This window comes from Crocuta crocuta, unplaced genomic scaffold (assembly GCF_008692635.1).
Source record: "Crocuta crocuta isolate KB4526 unplaced genomic scaffold, BGI_CrCroc_1.0 scaffold339, whole genome shotgun sequence".
Lineage (NCBI taxonomy): Eukaryota > Metazoa > Chordata > Mammalia > Carnivora > Hyaenidae > Crocuta > Crocuta crocuta.
Genome location: NW_027530357.1, coordinates 1,299,632 through 1,310,296, shown reverse-complemented (window position 1 = coordinate 1,310,296; position 10,665 = coordinate 1,299,632). Strand labels below are relative to the sequence as shown.

The window sequence follows — 10,665 nt, the reverse complement described above, 5'->3', positions numbered from 1 at the left end:
GTAATGGACACCGTGTGCCAAGTCCTTGTCCTGGATGCTGGCCCCACAGTGACAGATATAAGACAGACACGGCTCCTGACCTCACTAAACTTACTCCAGGTTCCTGGGAAGCAGAATGTGACCGAAAGAGCCAAGGCTGAGCGTAGATCTGGGGCCTCAGCTTGGTCCCTGGGGGGTGAGGTGGTCCTCTGGGACACCAGGCGAGTTCTTCTCTGCTCTGGTGGAGGAAGCCCCTCCCTGCAGACGCCAGACTCTGGGATCCACAAGCCACCCAGCGATGGTCAGCGTGGGTGAGGGTGTGGGTGGGATTTTAACAGGAAGAGGTGGCCGCCCTGCGTGCACGGATCTTGATCCATCAACTAGAATGTAAGTGTGATGCCACTTTTTTACACCCTAAATTTAAGACTGGCTTTACACCCGTTTTGAGTAGACCCTCACCCCCCTGAGTTTAGCTCTGGCTAATCTGAATGGGGTTTTGTTACAGCTGCCGTGCCCTCACCGCAGCTCCTGAGGATTACTTTGCTTCACCTTTGTAGGAGCACCATGAGGCTGGATCTATTACTGACACCGACTTAGAGGAAAGACAGCTTCACACAGGTGAGGTGGCTTGGCCTGGGTCAGACACTCAGAGGCACGACTTATGCCCATAGTCTTAAACTGGATTTGAAGGTGAACGTAGGGGAGGGCACTCCAGGCAGCGTAAACTGTGTGCAGGGGAGCTGGGAGAGGACCAAGGGCGTTGCCCTGTGGTCCTACGCAGGGGGGAGATCTAGGACATGAACTAGGCACGCGGATCTGATCACCGCTCCCCCCAAGCACATCGGGCCCCACGCGCTGGAGAATGCGGACCCAGAGGAGACTCCACACTGGCCCGTTATGAGCGCCCCTACACTGGTGGTGGCTCCTGCGGTGACAGCTCTCATGGCAGCCTAGACCAGCGGCCTTTTCTTGCAAACAGATTACATCATCACCTCAAGAGACGCTGCGTTGTGAGCATGACAGTTTTATGGCCTGTAGATCCCTACAGCTGGAACCATCTGGACTTTTAAAAGCTTGGTAATGCCACCTCGTAAACAGGCCTCCACATGAGTCTCTCGCTGCGTGCTGAGATTTAGAACCAGGAGTTTGCCGTCGGGGAGGCAGCCGGCTCTGATGGGGACTCAGGCTTTTAAGGCTTTAGGCAGAGTGCTTTGCTGTGCAGCCCCAAGCAGATGTCTCCCCTTCTCTGGGTTTTGCTTTTCCTCCTTCCTGAGCCTGCTTTACTCAACGCATAGGGAGACTTGGAACTGGCAATGATACACATGTTCTTTGTTAAAACCACCCCCAGACCCCTTCTCTCAGGGTCCCAGGGCTTCCCACCAGCCTCCCACACCCCGTTATGGGAACATTGGTTCCGAGTAGCTAGGATGTGATGTGTGCACCCAGGGTGACGGGGATGCTCACAGCAGAACTCCATCTCAGAGGCCCTAAGCGATCTGTGCAAAGGGAGCACACAGACATAGCTGCCGAAATGCCGGTGCACAACAGGGGTGTGAACGAAATATTCTTCTTAAAGGCCAGGCCTTCCCTCCATCACAGCACTGGCCTCCTGGCCTCCAGACCAGGTTTGGAGTATCCGACCTGCAATGTCGAGACAATGAACACACTGCTTTCAGGCTGAGCTGTTGAGCCGTCTGCTTTCACACTGTCACCCGGAAAGACAGAGTCTGGAGACATTTCCAGGCGTGGCACGTCGGGGTTTGGGGAGCTTCCATCTGAGCCCCAGAGCTCAGTCGGGGGAGGAAGGCAAAGGTGAATGGTGACAGACAAGTTGATAAGATGTGGATCTGTGGCAGCATCCCATAGAGCAAGCAGGTTAAAGAGAATGATAACAGAAAGTTATTGTCAATAATACAATTGTGGACACATGGCCACTCTCCTGCATTAGTGTATAAATTGGTCCCTGTAGGGAGTTTTTACAGTATATATTGAGAATTTAGAATGTACGTACTTTGATCCAACTATTTCACAGCTAGGGATTTATCCTAAGGCAAAAATTGGACAAGTGCAAATATTTGTATTATAGGGTCACTTATAACAGTGAAAGCTTGAAAATAACACAAATGTCTGACCAGTGAGACTGAGTAAAGTATATCTTTGCCCCACAGTGGAATATGCAGCTATTTTTTTTTTTATGAGCCTGACATCCTGACATCCTTTCCTAGGCATAGAAATAATAAAGCTATTTCTGTTTTTGAAATGTGGAATAAAATGATGTCAGAGGGGCACCTGCGTGGCTCAGTTGGCTAAGCTTCCGACTTCAGGTCAAGATTTTGCAGTTTGTGAGTTTGAGCCCCACATTGGGCTCTCTGCCGTCAGCACAGAGCCCACTTTGGATGCTCCGTCCCCGTCCCCACCACTCCTCTGCCCATTCTTTCTCTCTCTCAAAAAGAAATAAGTAAACTTAAAAAACAAAGCTCTTGGGGCGCCTGGGTGGCTCAGTCGATTGAGCATCAGACTTCAGCACAGGTCATGATCTCACAGTTTGTGGGTTCGAGCCCCCTTTCGAGCTCTGTGCTGACAGCTCAGAGCCTGGAGCCTGTTTCAGATTCTGTGTCTCCCTCTCTCTCTGACCCTCCCCTGTTCATGCTCGCTCTCTTTCTCTCAGAAATAAATAAAACATTAAAAAAACAACAAAGCTCTTTAAAAATGATGTCATTAAACTAGACCCCATTCACATGACTCTTACTTTTCTCCATCCCCACGTTTTACTCACAGAGAAGGTTCTTCTTGTTCAGTTTCCTGGACATCATCTCGCACAAAGTTCCCAGATCTTCCCAAGGGCTCCAAGCCCTGCTGGAAGTGAAGGCTTTGTTTTCTGAACTCCTCTCTCCTGTTGTGTTTCACTGTCTGCCTGGTATTAAAGTGAGCTATGCGTATGTCTTATATGCCTTCTTGAACTTGGCTGGATCCATGTCTGATACACCTTTGATGCCCAGGCCAGAGTGATTGTTGGGAAGGAGTAAACGGTGCCTAGCAAATTCTCTAACATGAGAGAGGAGTTTATGTGAGACCCTGCAGCCAATTTCTATACCAAATGCATTAGTCTCACTTGATGTTCTGGCTGGTGTTGCCTTGTACTTGCCCCACGTCCTCATGAAGGTCAGCACCAGCTCCTGTTTGCTCTGATGCCTGCAATGAAGAATCTAACTGTGCTAAAAATGTATGAAACAACCAAACTAAAGGGGGTGGGAAGAAAAGGTGCTGACTTAAGTAACTTTGGAAATGTGCAGAGTCTGAGAGACTAAAGGCAAAAGGATACTGGAATTGAAGAATTACGGAAATGGATGGTGCATGGTGGGGCCAGGCTTCTCTTTGTTGAAGTAGAAAATGAGCAAGGGTAGGAGGCTAGATGATTCAATGGTAATAGATTAGAGCTGGGACATGAGTATGAACTCATATGTTGGGGTTTTTTTTTTCATTTTAGAGAGTGCAAATGTGAGCAGGGGAAAGGAGCAGAGGGAGAGAGAGAGAGAGAAAGAGAGAGAGAGACTCCTAAGCAGGCTCCATGCTCAGTATGGAGGCTGACACAGGGCTTGATCCCATGGGATCATGACCTGAGCCAAACTCAAGAGTTGGACACTCAACCAATTGAGCCACCTATGTACCCCATACATATCATCACATACAGAATTATATACACTTGTATATATGTAGGTTAGCATGGTAACATACATTTCCTTGCTCTTCACGGAGGATGCCTAGAAGCAATGACAGTCCAGTAGCAGTAAGAACATCTAACGCCTGGATCTTGGTTTATAACACCATTCTCCCATAAAAGGATCCAGGGATTGTTGGAGAAATAGCTGATTCAATGACCAGAGCGGGAAATATGCAAGGTGAGCCTGGAGTACCTTATACTGCCAAATTGTAAGAATGCGCTCCAAAATGAAAAAGAAAAAGAAATTGATTGGAGTATGTCAAGGGACCAAAGGAGCCAAATGAGAAGATGCCAGTGGCCCAAGCTGGAACAATTTGAACACGATAAATAAAGGATTATTGGATTATAACTCAACGTATACAACAAATAGCTGTGAGTCCATACTGGTATAAATAAATGATTGAATAACTTAATAAATGGGCAGAAGATACAAATATCTCCTGCAGAAGAATTCCAAATAATTGATGTAGATACTCTTCCCTCAAGGAGGGGGAGCATAACTACTTACTCCTCAAATGTGGGCTGTGCATATTAGCTTCCCTCCAAAGTGTACAGGATAGAAAGGGGGCAAAAGATCACCTTGAGAGTGGAGAAATCTGACAGACACTATCTTAGCCAGATCGATGATCAAGGCCCATAACAGGGGTCACATGTCATTTTCATGCTATGCACTCTTGATATGATGTGATGAAAATTGCATTTTACCTCTCTAGTCTTTCTCCCCAAAACCAATAACCCCAGTCAATTCATTAAGGAAAAAGAATCAGACAAGGGTTCCTGACTGACTCATTTGGAAGAACAGTTGGAAGACTCTTGATCTCATGAGTTTGAGCCCCACGTTGGGTGTAGACATTACTTAAATAAATGAATAAAAACTTAAAAATTTTTTTTGGTCCTAATAGAGACATTCTACAAAATACCTAACCAATACTCCTTAAAACTGTCAAGGTCATCAAAAATGAGGAAAGTCTGTGAAACCTAAGGAGACATGGCAACTATATGTAACGTGCCATTTTGGATGGGATTCTGAATTCAGAAGGGGAAGTTAAGTGAAAAGTAAGGAAATGTGAATAAAACATGTACTCTGGTTAATAATTATGTATCAGTATCAGCTCATCAGTTGTAACAAATGGACCATATTAAGGTAAGATGATACTAATAGGCAAAACTGAGCAGAGATATATGAGAACACTCTGTACGCTCAAGTTTTCTGTCAATGTAAAGCTTTTCTAAAAAAGTTTTCTAAAAATGTAAAGTCTATCTTTTAAAAAATTACCAATTAGGTACAGATGAAGAATGATATCTTGGGTTTTCTTTGGTCAACTTTCTTTGCTTATGGTTTCAGAGAAGCCTTTTCATGTATGTGTTAGCTACTTGATTGCCGACTGTCATGTGCCCCTGGGGTTATAGGGTTATTTGTTATGTGACATTACTGTAGTCATAGCTAACTGATACAATCTTACTGAACTACTACAGCCCTATAATGTATTGTCCACTTTCCATTATCCAAATATCCATTAAACAGATGAAGAAATGGAGACTCAGAGAGACTAAGTAACTTCCCCAAATGCAGACTCAGTAAGTGTCATACCTGAGCTTTGAACCTGCAACAGTCTGACTCCAGAATTTTCTAACCACCACCCTATACTTTGACGTACCACGTGTGCTGATGGCAAGGGGAGGGGAGGGAATCCTGACAGCTAGCTGGGTGTCTGGTGACAACTTCTGAATTCTGTGCTTTCATGTGAGGATGATAGTACTCCAAAGAGGGACACCATGCAGCTAAACTAGAAATTATATAGGAAATCCATGGGGCACCTGGCTGGCTCAGGCAGTGAAGCATGCGACTCTTAATCTCAGGGTTGTGGGTTTGAGCCCCGCGTTGGTGGTAGAGATTACTTAAAAATAACATCTTAAGGGGCGCCTGGGTGGCTCAGTCGGTTGAGCATCTGACTTCGGCTCAGGTCATGATCTTACAGTTTGTGGGTTTGAGCCCTGCATCGGGCTCTGTGCTGACAGCTAAGAGCCCGGAGATTGTGTGTCTCCCTCCCTCTCTCTCAGTCCCTCCCCTGCTCATGCTCATGCTCATGCTCTGTCTCTCTCTCTCTCCTTCAAAAATAAATAAACATTAAAAAAAAATAACATCTTAAAAAAAACAACAACAAGGAAATCCTTGAGTGGCTGCCATGAGAAATGGCTCATGAGGGCACCAAACTGCCTGTCCCAAGCAGAGGGAGTAGAGTAGGTCACTCCAGACTCTGCTGAGAACAGCAAAATGGGCTCTCTGGAGTTGTGCCTAGAAGAAATGTGATTGTCAGGTGCTAGCAAGCAGCACAATCCCGTGTCATATATTATCATAATTTAACATCAAGGCTCTGAATACTGGAGCCAGGAAGGAGAACCCTCTCCCAGAATGCTTAACCCCCAAGATGTGGGGGCCCCCACTCACTAGCACCTGCCTTCCCAGGGCTCAACCTCCAGGAGCTGGACTGGAATCTGATGGTTCTGGGCTCAAGGAACCAGGTTTGACTTCTGGCTCGGCTGCCTGTCCTGTGCAGCCTTGGGCAAGTCAGCTCAATGCTCTGGTCCCTGGCTTGTTCATTAGAAAATGAGAACCATACCCTTGCCCTGCTGACCTCAAAGAATTTTCCAGTGGATAAATCATAGTACTGATGGTTAAAGGTTACTGCATACTCTCCACATACCAGAATTTTGCGTGCATCAACTCTTTGAATACTCACAGTGATCTTAACACGTGGGTGCTTATATTATCCTCGTTTTAAGGATGGCAAAACAGGTCTGGAGGCAAAAACAGACCTGTCACTTGCCTGAGGTCACCCAGCCAGTAATGATTAAGTCAGAATTTAGAGCCCATCTTGTTCACCAAAGAGGATGTCACTCACCATATTCCCATGTGATGCTGGATGGAAAAAAAATGCTTGAGGGACTTGGGACCGTCCCCCCTCCCCCTGGGGAAGAAATGGTGGGGGAGGGGGAGAGCAGGCTGGAGAAGTGGGACAGGGTGGGCGTGGTTACCAGCCGGGGCTTGGTCCTGATCCCCAGATAGGTGTGCACCCGGGGGGTTTGGAGGAGGAAGGTGAAGGGAGAAACCAGCTTGAGTGGACCAAGCTGGCAGAGAAGATAAGAGAGAGTCGTGGCAGTTGCCCAGAAGTAATGCAAATCTAGTGAAGGCAGAAACACGGGGACAGGAGTTTTTGGAAGCGTGGCTCACGGGTGCGGCCTGTAATCTCTGTCCTCTGGCCCAGCCCTGCTAAACCTGCAGTAAAATCCCCGGGTTTTGTCAGGGCCTTAGGAGGCGAGTCCAGGTGCACTTTGGATTTTGACAGCCTGAGACGGGCCATACAGTGGCTAAGGGGCCGGCCCCATTCTTCTGCCCTGGGCTCCTTGCCGTGAGCCTGCCTCAGGAGTCCGCAGGCTGTGGTTTCCGGGAGCAGCTCTGGCTCTGAGTCCATCAAGAGCAACAGATTTTTCTTTTACGTTTATTTATTTTGAGAGAGAGAACAAGAGTGTTCGAGCAGGGGAGGCACAGAGAGAAAGGGACGGAGAGAATCCCAAGCAGGCTCTGTGCTGTCAGTGCAGAGCCTGATGTAGGGCTCGATCCCACGAACCGTGAGATCATGACCTGAGCAGAAATCAAGAGTCGGATGCTCAATCAACTGAGCCACCCCAGCGCCCCAAGGACAACAGCTCTTTAAGGGAGTTATTGGTGCACATGTAGCATCCTAGTGGGGTCCTGGCTGAGGTGTCTGCTTGGATAGATGTGAGTTAGAGGCAGAGTCATCCTTCTCTTTCCCTCCCTTTCTACCTTTTTCGTGGTCATTCCTTCTTTCTCCTCTCATTTTCTTCCTTTCTTCTCTCTCGCTTCCCATCTCCACTTCTTGCTCATCCAGCCCTCTCTTCATCTTCCAATATTGATCTTTCAGCCACTGCACGCAATATCCTGTGCACTGCCCAGTCTGCAGGAGTGAGTGGCATAGACATCTTCTCTCTTACATTTATTATGTCCCCTCCACCAGGCAGTGAGGCTAGGAGCCAGTCACAAATACAGAGATACACTGATATTGATATACAGAGATAAAGATATACATGCATCTAGATATGGATGCAAATGCAGATATAGATATTATAGATACCACACAATGCCTGCTAAGGATCCAGATCCTTAGATTGGCATCTAAGCCTATCACCAGAATAGTCTCCCTCCAGATCCAGCTCTCCTGGGCAGCCAGATCCTCATGAGATTTTTTTTTTTTCATCATCCCAGCCAGTAAAATATGGATTATTCACTTTCCATTCTCAGGGTTATTTTCTAAGCATTTCTTCCATGTGGCTATACAACCTTCTTCCTTACTAATGGCTACATGATGTGCCACCAAGTACCCTAATTTACATAACTGGCTCCCTATGGTTGAACATTAGGTAGTTTCTGGTTTTTGTATCCTTTTTTTAAATGCCTTTATTTTATTTTGAGAGACAGACAGAGAGCAAGTGGGGGAGGGGCAGAGAGAGAGGGAGACACAGAATGTGAAGCAGGCTCCCAGCTCTGAGCTGTCAGCGCAGAGCCCGTCATGGGGCTCATACCCATGGACTGTGAGATCATGACCGGAGCCAAAGTCGGACACTTAACCGACTGAGCCACCCGGGCACTCCTGGTTTTTGTATCCTTATAGATGAAAGTATTTGCTTTTTCCAGTCTGCTGTGTCTGGGGCTCGTGGGTCCAATTTAAGTGGGGGTCTGGGAGGCACGAAGTAGATGGTTAGCATGGGGTGGTGGTTGGTCCGGGAGCTGCTTCCTGCCTGCTCTGCATCCCAGGGCAGCTGTGAGTATACAGCAGGTGCTTCATGAATGCTGCCCAAGGATGCCTCTCTGTGTCTATTCCTGCACCTGGCATACTGTCTCAGCGCACTCTCCATTAAAGCGTCCCCTTTCCCACTTGGCCGTGACCTTCCATAGCCTTTTTCTCTCTGTCCCCAGTGCCTGGCACCAGGAATCCCCTCGGAAATGAAAGGGAAGGAAACAAAGCAAGGGGGAGGAAGCACGAGAACGCTTACTTACTCTGGCCGCCCCTCATTAATAGGGCCTGGGACTGCCGTGGGACATTAGTGACAGAACATGTTGACATTGTATAATTTATTAGCCTGAACTATACAGATTATACCTTCCCCCAGGATGCCCACGATGAGAAGCTGCTTTTCATGAGTTTATCCCGGGGACTCGAATAAATAAGCAGAGAAACAAAACAAAAAAAAAAAACTCATGAATTTTTTAAAGAGCTTATTGGAATCAAGGGAAAACATGGCATTCCAGGTGCAGAGGTATCCAATAGATCAGCATTCATTTCCCCTTCCCCTCTGAAGTCTTTTTTAATCCTCTTGCTCGCCAGCGTTAATCAGTGTTTTTCTGTGAATTTTCCTCCAGATCGTCAGGAGAATGATACCCACCCAAGGGGCTTCCATGTGCATCTCCCACCACACTGGGCAGGGGGGAGGGGGGGCAGGATGCCCAGTGCCCCGTGAAGGGTGGGCCTTGGAGCCCCAGACATGCTGTGACCCCATCCTCTGCCTGCACCTGTTGGGAGTGAGATTAGAGGTGTGCGATTGCCACATCGAGACCCTTGATGATCTCTTTAAAAAAGCTTCCTGGCTATGGTCAACACCTGAATGTATCATCCCCCAAATGTCAGCCTTGCTGAAAGTTAAGCGGTTTACAAGGTCTTGGTGAGAAATTCCATGTACTAGAAGCTAATAGAAGGTCAGCATTTTCCATTTCGATTTTGTTTTTTCTTCCTGCTGTCCAGGGTCGAGGTAATACTCCCTTTGGCATTTCCGAGATGCTTCTACAAATTCTGGCAAGAAGCTAAGCGCTTGATGGAATTTAGCCTCCCAAAGCCTGTGAAACGGAAGTGTTATTATTTCCATTTTATAAATGAGGAAATTGAGGCTCAAAGGGAGAGGGGTCCCTTGCCCGAAGTCACACACAGCAGGTGATGGAGCTGCGTTCTACACAGATGTCTGTCTGAATCCAAAGCCCATGCTTCCATGCATTATGATTTCTTCCTCTACTTGGCAAGTCAAGAATGTCCCCTCTGGGGAAGGGGGAGGGGGAAAAAAGTTACAGAGAAGGAGGGAGGCAAACCATAAGAGACTCTTAAATACTGAGAACAAACTGAGGGATGATAGNAGGTTTTTCTCGGCAGTGACTCTACAATAGATGCTAACAGCCTGAGACCCAAGTTAAAGATCTGCAACCTTGAATAGCTACAGTGGACATTTCTCCTCTGGTTTCCTCTAATTTCCTGCGGCCATGGTCAGCAAACTACAGCTCTTGGTTCAAATCCGGCCCACTGCCATTTTATGTAAATAAAGTTTTATTGGCACACAGCCAGACACATTCATTTACACATGGTCTGTGGTTGCTTTTGAGGCTACAAAAGCACAGATAAGTAGTGGGACAGACACCATATGGTCCGCGAAGCCTAAAATATTTACTTTTGGGCCGTTAGAGAAAAAGTTTTCTGACTCCTACAATGTGGAGTTGTCAATGTTTATTACCCCAGAATCTAACATAATAAATGATAACACCAGTCCTGGGAGTGATTATATTTTTGGAGGGCTAACTATGAGCCAGGCATTCTGCTAGTTCCCTTCAGTGGATGATCTCTGGGAATTCTCCAGTGATACCACTAAACAGGTCCTCAGCGAGGTGAGCAACTGCCCACAGTCACAGTCATGGGGTCTGAGACATCACCCTTGAGCTAACTGGCAGTTCAGAAATGAAAAGTGTTCTGCAGCAGTAAAGGCACCATTCCAAACAGACTGTCTATCCAGCGCCTGGCATCATGCTGTGTGCTGGGATGCAACATGATCGATAACAAGTGAGGGATGGTCTCCATCCTTGGGAAACCTGTGGACTTAGGGGAAAGACAGACCTCCATCTAGATCAG

At 47.1% G+C, this 10,665-nt stretch overlaps 1 long non-coding RNA gene across 2 annotated transcripts in view; it reads left to right on the top strand.

The window, feature by feature from the left end:
- Positions 1-9,861, top strand: part of LOC144233130 (uncharacterized) — a 15,367-nt gene extending 5,506 nt beyond the window's left edge. The window contains exons 4-5 of one of the 2 annotated variants that reach the window (XR_013335598.1): positions 537-597; positions 9,520-9,861. This is a non-coding gene — a long non-coding RNA (uncharacterized LOC144233130). Of the gene's footprint in view, positions 1-536; positions 598-958; positions 1,090-9,519 lie in introns of those variants that run through there. The other variant, XR_013335597.1, reaches the window with a different exon arrangement.
- Positions 9,862-10,665: the final 804 nt, after the last annotated feature.